General features: G+C 31.5%; 1 protein-coding gene across 4 annotated transcripts in view; it reads right to left on the bottom strand.

The window, feature by feature from the left end:
- The window catches only part of LOC132928305 (synaptotagmin 1-like), a 38,020-nt gene extending 24,851 nt beyond the window's left edge, over positions 1 to 13,169 (bottom strand). For 2 of the 4 annotated variants that reach the window (XM_060992882.1, XM_060992883.1), the window contains exon 1: positions 12,582 to 13,169. The gene's annotated coding sequence lies outside the window, so the exon portion shown is untranslated. Of the gene's footprint in view, positions 1 to 10,193; positions 10,517 to 12,581 lie in introns of those variants that run through there. The other 2 variants (XM_060992879.1, XM_060992880.1) reach the window with 2 other exon arrangements.
- Positions 13,170 to 14,013: the final 844 nt, after the last annotated feature.

Here is a 14,013-nt window from a genome sequence, read left to right as displayed (position 1 = left end):
TTTATATGATACATTTAAATTGTATTATGCATATTACGCACATTTATTATAACTTGTTATGTGCAGCTATATTATTGTACTGTAATAATTTTGATATTTGAGTATTTATATTTAATTTTTGTGTATAAATATATAGTAGAATAATTATAATAGAGAAAAATTTAGTAACTATGGCATTTTTGCGACTGAAAAAAATCCTTTCAAAAACATTACTTTGTAATGCTATTGTAATATTACACATGACCGAATGTTATAAATAGGTACGTTATGTGTATATTGTATACGCAGTATGGTAATTATTACGCTGTATGAATTAAGTCCACTCGAACGGTCGGGGTAATTACTTGAAAGACACGCTCGATTTCCATTACTGGTGGTGACAATTAATTTTATTTGCACTGCATATCTCGTCTTCAAGGTCAAGTTATGCAATTTTATACGTTTCTCGGATAAAGGGCGATATAAAAATTTATAAAACTTAAGTTATTGACTATATTATACTTATATTTGTATGTTGTGTTTGGATATTAAATAAATACAGTTATATCAATTATCAAGCATTATGCATAGGTTCTCAATTTTAGAAAAGTTTTTTTGTTTGCTACATAATGTTTGTATTAGTAAAAAAAATTAATTTAGATTTGTTATAATATGTTATACGATGGATGATAATCACTAGTGTATCATTTATCTATGAAATGGTGTTATTATGATCTCTCCCTCAATTCTATTGTATATATATAATTTTGTATTTTGTACTATACAAAAAAGGTTTAAAATCATATTTTAATTTGTTATTATTCCCCCCAAAAATATGGCATTATTTCGTAATAAAAATACTGTAACATTCCCCTATAGCTCTCTTTCAAAAATTGATCCCGGATACACGCAGGCTTATAATATCGAATATGTTTATGTCATAATATTTAATTAAAAAAAGTTTTTTTGCATACCATGTATATCATTATAATATATATATGACAATTTATTATGTAGCAATTGTTGAATAAAAGTCACGGTTCCATTTGTTTGAAAAATTGTTGGATTATTTCAATATTTTAACGGAAAACATATTTACTAGTGAACCCATTGTTATGATTTTATACAATATATATAATATACATCGTACCAATTAGTGTGTATAGTATAAAGCATATATTATAATATATAATCTCTTTTTATTTATATGTTTAACTGTGAACTGAGAGAAGATTGTTCTCATATTGTATCCCTTAGATGAATATAATACAACCTAATCAAATGAAATATGGTTTGATAAAAGTTATAATGTATAGACATAATATCATCAATTATTTGGATTCAATTAAGTGACCTATTACAATAAAAATGATATCGCCAATTTGTACTTTAATAAATAAAATTAATTGACTTTAATTTTTAATTTACTATGTGACTATTACATCATTATATATATATTGGTACGTGGGAGAGTGAATAGATGGTTAGGATCCGAAAATAACAAGCATTATTAAAACTAATGAATTTCGATTTTTAAACCATATTTTGAAATTATTGAATTGAATTCCTAAATTGCACTGCAATTTGATATTGACAATATCAAATTACTTTGAAATTCCTCAAGCATGTTATAAAAAATATTAAAATATAAAATAGAGAGGGGAAAATCATAGAAGTAAAATTATTTTTCAGTTAACTTCTAGGAAAACTTGTTAAGTTATACAGTTTTAAGAAAATATTAGAAAATTTCCCAAACAAAGTAATATATTAAATTACAATGTTATCGTACAATAATAAAACATGGATTAACGGTTGTTTGACTTAAGTGTTATTAAAAAAAAAGTAGTATATATGTAGAGCTCGTAAATACTTATGTGTTGTTAATGCACATCATCGAGTAATATGGACGTTAAAGAATTAGTTTGAGTAAATTCAATTTAAGGAAATATACTCAGTGCTTGTTAGTACCTAATAATTTTATAAGTGCCAATTTAAACATTTTATTTAAAGCAATCAAAGTAAGAGAATAATTTGTTGTTTACCTATATATATATACATTTTTTTCTATTGATGTCTTAGAAACACTCCATTAGAGAAAGTATACCTACTATAATTTACCCCTTCATCATCCTCATCTCTCACATCATTTTACCATGTTTAACTCGATTTTATAACCAATTGAGGGTTGAGCAAAGAAAAAATATTAAATTAAAAGGTAATCGTAACATTATTTATTTAGTTATGGAAGTAAAATTACATTATATTTTATACATTTTAATTTTTCTAATTATTATAATGGAAACAATTACTTATATTATCAATTATCCATCGATTCCATCGTAATTTCATGATGCTATATTTTTAAATATTTACTTAAATACAAAAAAAAATCATATAATTATGTAACTATGTAATTCAGAAGTTTGTTTGCGTTTTGAATTTGATGCTTGGAGTTTAATTTAAAGTATAACGTAAGTTCATTAAATATACATAAACTAATCAAATTCACTTATTACAGTTTTACAGTTTATTTAATCGTGTTTTGCATTACTATTAAAGTAAGTTGAAAAATTGATTTTTAGCAAGAAAGTAAAAAAATAATATTTATTTGAAAAGATTTTTTACTGTCAAACGATTAAGGTAGGTAATATATATTATATATAAATTATGTATGAGAATACAAAGTGATCATGAATTATTAACGTTGTGTGGGATCTTAAGTCGATTAAATTGTGTGCTCACTATACAGGAATATATATAAAACTATTCGTTTGTACGTCCAGGAGCGTTGTCGAGTAAAATAACGAAAAGAAACCTTGAGTAATGAGATTGTTGAACAAGTAAAGTATAGTTGCATATTATAAATATGTATAAAGTTCACAATATGTTCACAGCATACTTGCCCCATTTTTTCGTTTAATAAAAAATGTATCGAAATTCTGATTTTTGAAAATTGAATTTATAATATATTTAAGGTATATAGTTTTGAATACTTAAATTTGTTTAATACCATTGTGTCCTGTGGCAATACTATCATTTTTTTTTTATAAACGGGAATCACCTTTTTTTCTGAAAATTGTTAAGTAATTGATTATTATAAACATGTTAATGTATCTAAATCGAAATTCGAACGTATAGTTTTTGAGTTATTTAGTTGTGTACTAAGGATAATCAATAAGAAAAATATTGTGGGTATGCTGATATGTTAAAATTAAAATAATTAATACAAAACTGTTGACATTTTATATTTTATAAAATATGTTGTTTAAGCATATCAAGTACTAGATTATATTACAGTCAAAATGTCGACAAAAAAAATGTTTGCTTTATAATATACAGCAATAAAGGTTGGTACTCATTTGAGAAAAATAAGTTTGTATTATCATAGGACACTCCTTAATATGATAAAAAATATACAATTATAATTTGAAAATATGATCCTTAATTCCAAAGTTTCAGAATTATAAACTTATTAGGTACTTAAGAAAAAAATGAGGTTGAACATGCTTGGTGAATCACTCTGTGTATTATCGAATTGTACCGACATAATTGTAAAACAAATCGATAATACCGTACAGGTGGTATCAATTATATTATTTTATTTTATTGTTGACGGGGGTTTAGTGAAAAAAGAGACCTGTCTTTCAGAATCGTCATGTAAAAATAATACTTGATTTCCTGTTTAATCTCCGACGATTCACCTAAATATCAATCGACGCAGTAAATAGTAAAATATTTAGTTTTTTTTAAATAATAATAATAATAATAATCATATGCGTGCGCAATAATAATAATAATAATGCAGGGTATTATTAAAAATTATTGATTGTTTGAAATTCGATATTGTACATTAGTTCAGTAAGTATTTGGTTGCTTCTCGTAACGATCCTAATAATATTGACTATATCGTATAACGATATTGGAGAAAAATACGATACCGTACGCATAATTTAATTTGTGGAAAATATTATTGTTATACGGTTTATTATACAATAATAATAGCATGTCGAAGTTCTGTCGGATTTTATATAATAATGATAAAACAATAATAACTGTCCATTTCGCATTTCGTTTACACAGCATATATATATATTATAGCGTATCGCATTTCGCGTGGTCGTCGATTTTTTTCAACTGCACTGTTTTTCCTATGACAGACATCACAATAAAAAAATAAAATGTTAAATGGCAATGTATATTAAAAGACGCCTTCGTCGAGATATTAAAAAAAAATCCGTTCGATTTCCTATTATATATATATTTGTTATCATATAGTGCCGACGACTATATTACACGATATTACATGATTAATACGAGTATTATCGTTATTATTGTACACATGCTATACGCAGCAAAAAAACTTCACTAAAACCTAATTTTATTGGTAAAAAAAAATATCACCATCATATACCTCTTGGCTCCCATGTTTAAATTCGTATTAAATAGCAATAAGTAGCTGTTTGGGTGGTGGAAAGTATTGATTGTGTCATTCAAGTGCGCGTAATTCGCCCGGTTATTTTCGGTGGTAACGATTTTTTTTTCACCGAATACCTATAGACTAAGATGTTTTAAATCATTAATTTTTAGATCATCTGAGATTTAAATCTTGTTAATTTGATTTAATGTCATCGGTTATGTAGGATTTAAAAATGAAAGATTTGAGTTTTCAAAATACCTCTTATGACAAATTAGGATTAGTACCGTTTAAAAACCAGTTGTCTAAAGATGTATAGGACAGCTGTAGATACGGATATTTCTATTATATTATAGAGATTATGTACCTACTATACCTATATAAACGATATGTCACGTTGCCAGTGAGCAATGAGGACTTACGTCTCCGTAATTTCTATCCCTTTTTTTTCCTCCTAACACAGAAACGCGCAAATCGACGCACGCACTTTCGTTCTCTGCATCTAATATATATATAATAATATTATAACGGCGATTTTCTCGGTCGATTTTTCAATTAAACTCCCATCTGCAGCATTGCTGATGTAGACGCGCGCGCACGTGCAATACCACGCCCAGGGCCGCAGTAATCGTTCAGTCAAGAAAACGGGCTAGGAAACGACGATGCCGCCACCGGCCATGTGCACATATTATTCGCTTTCATAAACGAACGAATCGAGTAATATTATAATATGAACAGTCTATTGGAACCCTAAGGCGAGTATCTTGTATTTGACGTCTGCACTACCCTCCGTGGCATAAATCGAAATTTGTATAAAATATATTATCGCCATCGAATAATATTATTATAGGTACCTATATAGAGAGATGAATAATAATTATAATCTGACGTTTTAATTATATCTAATTTTGCTGTACATATTCTCACATATACTCTCAGTGCCGAAGGGGCTACCAATTAGTCACGAAATACGCCATATCGCTGTAACACACAAGTAAATACTAAATTTGATGCGTGTTTTTTAAGGGGATGGTATGGTTTGAAGTGTGATAGAATCAGTGTGTGTGTGTTGTTCTCATACCGCATGGTGAATATCACACTTGGACCCTCTTGTTGTAGCAGGCGATGTGAAATCCCATTGTTTTATAAACCTATATGTATTCTATATATTATGTGGTATACTCTCGCTTCGATGAGTGCCCTTTCGGCTTCAGATCCTTTTATCGAGCTGGTATTTATATATATGTCAGCACGTACAATCTGCATTATTCTGGTACTATAGACATTTTCGTATAGTGTGAAAAAAAATTTATCAAATTTTTTAATTTATTATCATGTAATACATAGTCTATCCAAATATCGGTGATTGGTGATTGATTTAAACGGAAATCTCTGAAATATGTTGTTTAGGTACTTATTATAATGCAACTTATTATAGCTGATTTGGCAGCTATCCACGTTTATATAACATTGTAAACTATTAGTGGCATATAAAGAGTAAGGATACGCGTGTCCATTTAAAGGGGTGAACATGTTTAATGTCATTTTAAATTTCGTGTACGCCATGCGTGTAATTCATAATATTTTGATTGCAACCAGCCGATAAAATGGTAATTGCGTATTTTTGTATTATACCGATTTTTGTTCATACCATATAATTAAATATTAAACGTCACATTTTCATCGGAATAATAAATCAGTAATAACATTGGCTTGTGTTTATTTGATCATGTGTCGTCGTATTCGTACTCTACGAATTACTGAACTAGTTAGGTACTGGTATTTTTGAATTTTAATGTACTCCTCATTCTTCGTGAAACATCATTAAATTAGTGCTTTCTTTTATGGATTCCCTCGGTTTTTTATTCAGTATTTTCTTATTTCTCAAATTAAATAATTAATTTTATTTTTTTATTATGCTAATAATATGCCAATTACTACAATCAATCTTAAAATAAATAGAAAAACCTATATATTGAAATTGATATTTCAATAAAAAAAAAGTATATAATTATATAATAATTAGAAATATATTATATATATCAGTACTCAATAATTGTCAATATAATATTATATTATGTATTTCGAATTCTGAGAAGATGATTTCCTAGTATGATAATATTAAAATTTTGCTGTTGCATTAAATTATATAATAATAATTTAAAATTTTAAAAATATCGTATTATTTAATGTACCTATGTATGCCAGCAGTTTGTGATATATTTTGACAATAATTGAAAATTATTGTCAGTTGTTAAATTATTGCTTACTGAATTAATAATTATACATTTCAGAAATGCACTAGATTAATAAGATTTCATATATATTAACAATTAAATACCTATGTATAATGCGGATTTAGTTGTATACACAATCAGTATTGTTAAGAATACTTTTCAAATGTATTCAGAATACGTATTTAAATACTTGGTGTCATTTGTATTTAAAATGCATATTCAAATACATTCTTTTAAAAGTATTTGAATATAAATAAAAATACTTTTATAAGTATTCAAAATACTTAAACAAATACTTTTTTTTAGTTCAATAAATTATATTATATTCAAATATTTATTTTTATTAATAATTAATATTTTATAATTAACATTATTTGCAAATAGATAGGTATTTAAACTTATTTACTAATGGTTGAGTTAATAAATATAATACTTTAATCGGTACAAGATATTAGATAAGTTCACTTCACGATTAAACATAAGATCTTATCTTTAATCGTGGTTCGCTTATACAGTATTTGTCTCAAGACCGTAACTGAAAAAAAAAAATTTGGGGTGGTCCGACATTTTTTAAATATTGGTAATTAGAATTTGAAGTGGAACAATAGAATTAAAAAAGGTATTTAGTATTCTAGAATAAAGATACAAATAAAAAGTAATTTTAAGTATTTAAAAAATACATTGGTCGAAAAGTATTTATAAAGTATTTAAACACATGTATTCGAATACTTAACAAGACTGTATACAATATAATATCTAATACGTTACTACAATACTACCTAGGTATAGACACTGCTCCGATTTTATACAACGCGGTATGCGTACAATATTAGAGGGCTTATAAAATATAAATTATTATAGCTGTGTATAGATACGTCACGCCAGAACACTAAATTATTATTGTTATACCTAAAGTGTACTGTAATATTATATACCTATATATATATATATATATATATATATATATATATATATATATATTATGCCTCGTGGTTACAGTATTTAAACATCACGTAGTGTCAACAACGAGAAACCCGCATAAGTACCGCGGTGTAGCGGTGTAGCCATTTCGTCTTCGGAAAACAAACAGTTTGCACGACCAATTTGTTTGAATCGTGTTTACTTATACTTACACTATATATATATATATATATATATATAATATTATAGGCGTGTGTGTGTGTTGTTCTCGTAATAGTGTACTTAGTATCAGGGCCGGGTTTGGTGAATTTCCGGACTTTGTGAAAAATGTTTTTGTTTTCTTATTCAGTATCGTGTTGAGACGTTACTTAGGCCCATCCATGAATCTTGGACGATTCAATGAAAACCATTCATTCAATAGCCAATTATAAACTAAAACTAAGACTAATTTATTAGTTTTATAATACAACTAAAAGAACACTACAATTAGTATGTTATTAATAATTATTTTGAAAATAAAACGAACGACAAATAATTTGTTATAGTTGACTGACAACGTGGCTTTTAAATACGGTGGGGGGTGATTTTTGCAAGGAAATAGATTCTACTGTCTCTAAGTCGACTCTGTTTATAGTATCTCGCGATCGTATGTCAAACCATGCACGATCGTTTATCTTGCCTCGATAAATTGCATAGGTACCTTACATTATTTTAGATTGATTTTGTACAGCCTAATTTTAGATTATACTATAATCTGACGTACATTTAATTTTCGATTAGTCGATTCTCTGCATCAGTACTCAGATTTAATTACCGTAGTCCGTAGGTTTAGGTTTCATAATTGTGTATATACCGTATGCATGGATTTGAAATATAATTACATTTTGTAAATCTACAACTCCACGTATTATTTAATGTCCGTTGACTTCAAATTTCATAAAAAAAAAAACGATTTTCAACAACGTTTGTCGAACATTATATTATAATATCTTATTAAAGCAGAGCTGGAGACTTAATTAAAATACAATAAAATATGTGCATACCTACATTATCTACTTACTCAAAAATGTAATGTTCTAATAAAATATTAAAACTGATTTTTTTTTATAATATGCATGAATAAGTATTTAGGTAGGGGAGTTTAAGGATTAAAATGTAAGCTACAAATATGCAAAAATATAAAAAATTACCATAATAATCAACATTAATGTATTTAATCTATTTTAGATACCTATTGGATTATGAAATTGATTTATTTTAATCGGTTTTAAAAAATAAAAGATCCTGAAAAAGGGACGAATAAAAAAATTATCAAAAAGTTACATGATGCAACTCCTCTTCACAGATTGATATATGAATATAATATGGTATCTTTAAAGGTTAGCTTATAAATTGTCCAGTAGTTGTGGAGAAGATGATAAAATACAGCAAGAAAAGAAGGTAAATTTTATATGAGTGAGTGTGGACATTTTTCCAGCATAATCATTCAAGTGAGCAACGTAAGCAAAAAATTGTTTTTCGAGTGCATTAAATATGTATGTAAGTATTGTATAGTGGGTATAACGACCGGATCATACTTTTTGTACGTTTTTAATTTATTAATATTAATTCAAATATTTTCGGATTTTTTTTTCTTAATTCATGAACAAAATGCTATAAAAGTATTTAAAAGATATTATAAAATATGCGCAAACGCTTAGAATGAGCGCATTTATGTAACAATATGTATTTGTTTTTATATTATGTATAATGAAATGATTACAAATTAAATTACATTTTGAATAGAAAATATATGTAAATACACCAATCCATGAGTACTGTAGGTAATGAATTATGTACCTAATAACTATTAAATAATAATACATTTGTATGTAGTATGGCGGTTTTGATATAAAGGTATCTACATAATAAAACTGAGTTTTATTTATATTATAATAGAAGAATACCATAATACTGTAATAAACATACTATGGCACTAATTGATGGCCGTGTAATTTAATGAATATTATAACAGTAGTTTGAGTAAAGAGGACTTATATTTGAATATAACTATTATGATAAATGCGTATAGTAAAATTGTGGCCTATTATCATTTGCCTCATTTGTTGTCTTTACGTCTATAATACGAATATATTCTCCTTAAATTTGTGCTTGGTAGTTGTTCGCTAGATATTAATTTTCCCAGGCAAGTTTAAAATTCCCATCTATCCCTGGGTATATATCATACATATTGCCAATAATCGCGGACTTCCGTTAGGTTAGGTAAATATAGTGAGGTTAGGTTTATTAATAGATAGTGTTATCGCAATACACTCATACAAACAGTCGTCTAAGTATAATAATCTATGTAGTATATATTATGTATTACTGTACGTCTGTACTTACTCAGTGGCGTATTTAGGATTTGTTTAAGGGGGAGATATAACTAAAATGTTCGATACAAAACGTCTTAGGATTTTATTAACTATTGATAAAGAGATAAATGGAAAAAATATAACTATAACTATATAAAAATAGCTAAAAAAAGAGGGGTAAAGGGGAGATATATCTTGCTATGTAAATACGCCACTGACTGTACTTAAAAGGCGCAAACCGTCAAAAAAGACGAAAAACCCCACAGTTCATTGGATTCGCGCGTTTACCTTTATATTTCTTAAATTCTTCGTCGCTCGCTCATCCGGTCGGTTTCTGTCAGCAAAAAATCGAATACACGCAGCGCGAAGCTTATCACTATATAATTATTTATATATTTTGCAGGTAAAGTTATTAATTGGTTAGTTTAAGTATGACTTTAATGTCATGTTATTATTAGTATTATTACGTTTATATTATATTTTAACTACTATAATTATGTTATAACGGCAAAACAATTTATAGTTGTATTTCACAGCATCTAATGCGACTAATGTAATAATATGATAATAACCGACCGCGGCGGCACAGCAATACCGACACCGTCTGGAACAACACTTCACTCGGTATATTGTAGCAATGGCAGAGGCGGCAGCGTCGGCGGCGGTAGCGACGACGACGGCGACGACGGCCGATCGATCGACATTTTGTGTTTTGCACACACGCGGCCGAGTCGCGGCGACAACAAACAAAAAAAAAAAGCGAAAAAAGCGAACATCACAATAATATATTATACATATACACTACACGGGCGGGTATATATAATGTATATATAGTATTTTATGCCCAACAGCTATCGCTACTGACTATGTGGCACGTCCATATTAGCGACGACCATAATCCACATATCATTATTATTATATTGTGACACACATATTTTGTAACGTGTTGGCGGAGAGGATTAATATAATTTGAGTGGAGGTTAAACAAAAACATTGTACCGCAGAGTTTAAGTTTTTATAGTTAGGTACCTAAGTACTGGTTTCTTTATAGTATATCAAAATAAAACTCGTCTTGCCTCTTCGTAAAAACATCCAGTACGACAAACGTTTAAAGCAATTTCTGTTTATGTACATTGTACATGTATTGTATAGGCATGAGTTGTGACTAGGCTTCTTCCATAAGAGCAGCGTAGATTTTAATATCAAATTTCATTCAATTTGTGAGCACCTTAACTTTTAAACCAGTTTAAGTGTTATAGTGTTATACCAGTGTTAAAATCACTGGTAGAAAGCGTTAGAAGGGGTTAAAAAGACTGATTTTCTAACTAAATTTTGGGGATACCCAATAGTAATAAGGTTTTTTCATTGACACATTTTCTTTCATTACTATTGTAAATATAATTATACTATTAAGTATATTATGGTCAAGTGTAATCATTTTTGGTGGAGCAATTGTTAGTATTTTTACTTTAATGGTAATACTAAATAAAACTTAATGGTATGCAATTAGAAAAATACGAAAACAGATAGTTGAAATCATTGAATATAGTATGTGTGTGTGTGTGTGTACTCTTAAAGTAGGTAAGAATATATTATTTGTAATAAAAGTGGATATGGTCAAAATAGAAAATTATCACCTAATGCGTTTGGATTTTGTAGCGCCAAATAAAATAATAGTACAGATGTAAAATCACAAATATCATAATGGGCCAGATTACCATAGAGTTAGGATCCTCATTATTAGCGAATAAGCTTAGTCCAAATTAACAGATTACCATATAAAATTTAAGCTAATAAATGAAGAATTAACGGTACAAAAAAAATATATATATACGTTTCAACATGTGGTATAACGTGTACATATATCATAATCATTATCGTCGCCCATTTAGGTTATGCGAATTTCATCGTTTCAACAAAAATGATGACATAAAAACTCGATACACGCAACTGATATTAATTACCTACACATGTATATTATGGTTATTGTGTTTTGACGCGGAAACGTTCTGATCACTACCACCAACACAGATTCAAACGCTCCTCGTGTACACGTATACAACCACTTTTCCACCCTTGCCACTTACGCATCATATCCACCGCCACCTACGCGCTATACCACCACCAAACTTTATAGCGCGTTTGACCCCGTGCGTGACCTACATTCTAGGGGTGTGCCTTACTCTAGCGTGGCGTGGCGCTACGGCATCGGCGGTCATGGTTGTGTCAACTGGACGATATTACACGACAACAATATTAATAAGAAGTAATGTAACAGTAGGTTACATATATCGTTATACGCATAGTATTTGTTAACAAGAGGGAAACTATTCCGTTTTTCTCGTTTATTATATATCGTATACCACTCTCAATGCACTCGTGAAAAATCAATAGATTTCGTCGTTCACTGCTCGCCCCTCCACGCGTCTCGCGTGGTTTCGTCGTCGTGGTCGGGCGACGAGGAAAGCGGTAAATGGGTCATACTCCGCGACTATACATAATATTATATTCGTGAGTAAACACGCGCGTCAGCACGCGCCTCCAAAACGACCATCACACACACACACACACACACACACACACACACATAGGCATACACCACGTCGCAGTATTATATATACGTACACACGATGACTATACATCACGGCAATCGCCGTCGTCGGGATGATGACTTACCCGCGTTGTCGTGTCCGATTTTCAAAAGTCGTGTGCGGCGTCGTCGGCTGAGCCGCTCGCTTCTTCCGCGTCGCGATGGACTCCTCTTCTCCCGAGGGGTCGGCGGTCCCGTGTGACTGTATATATATATATATAATAATATATAGCGGTAGGTTGTGACTCTAAAGTGTGTACGCACGTCGTATCGCCCTATCCGATCCGCACACACACACACACGCACCACCGCGGAACTGTGTCTCAATGACGAACCGCGCGCGCACGGTCCTCGCGAACACCAAAACCACTAACTACTAAATGGGTCCGTCCCTGCAGGACGTGCGCTGTGCACCTCTCTCGGTGTGCGGCGGCGTCCGTGCCGACGGCAATCCGTCCGTAAACCGTGACGACGTGTAGGCGGCGGCGGCGTGATAGCAGCGATGGTGTCTCCGCTCGCTCCGTTTTCAGTCCATTGCCGAGTCCAAGTCGGAGTCGTCGGAGTCGTCGGAGTCGGTGTGTGGCCGTCCACAGGGGTGGGGGGCACGTCGCGGTTTGACGGCGTGTAAAGCTCGTCGCAATATGGCGACGACCGTGAGAGACTGGACCAGCGGAGCGGTCGGCCGCCTGGCGCGCGCGCGATCGATAAAGGAAACGCCGCCGGTGTACGCGCAACGGTCGGCGCACGCGAGCTAGGCCTGCGCGCCCACCGCCGTAGAAAGTTGTACGCCCCCCCTGACCCCCACGCATTTTCACACTCCCGTCCGCCGACCGTCACGTCCCCCCCCTCACGACTACACCGTTCGTAAAACGTACCCCTCGCGGCGATCCACCCCAACCTGCACGCGTTCGCCTACGCATGCCGCCCTCGAGAACTCTGCGTGTGTGTTTGTGTGTGTGTGTGTGTATACGAGTTTTTCTTCTTCCCAGTCATGCCCAACCTCTTCCTCCCCTCGTGGCACGCCGATCCCGGTCCACACCACCGGCAATTGCGAGACGCTTAGTCTCTGGTCGTCGTAGTCGTCTCCCGCCGAGGCAGAGCGTCATCGGATGCGCACTCTCGAGGGGCTGCGAAATATAGCGTAGGTGGCCGATAAATGTCTTTTGCTAGATTCAACATCGAAGCCCAGTATTCCACAAAACACACTATACAAACGAATAAAAAAGGTCGGTTTGATAAAAAACAGACTAATATTTAAAAAAAAAAAAAACTATTTATTTGGATCGATTTCGTAGACCCGAGGTTCGGGGGACCAAATCATATTACGTTTCAGTCGTCATATTTTTGGTTAGATGCTTACTAATAATTTATATATACCATTTATTTGGAAAATTTTAGTTGGAAATCATCTGTGATGAATACTGATGGTCCTGAATAACCATATACTTCAAGTTTTGTGATTAGTTTATAACAACCATTACCTATATTTGATACGCATGCACATCGCACAATATAGGT

This window comes from Rhopalosiphum padi, chromosome 4 (genome assembly GCF_020882245.1).
Source record: "Rhopalosiphum padi isolate XX-2018 chromosome 4, ASM2088224v1, whole genome shotgun sequence".
Lineage (NCBI taxonomy): Eukaryota > Metazoa > Arthropoda > Insecta > Hemiptera > Aphididae > Rhopalosiphum > Rhopalosiphum padi.
This window is presented reverse-complemented; position numbering and strand designations above follow the sequence as displayed.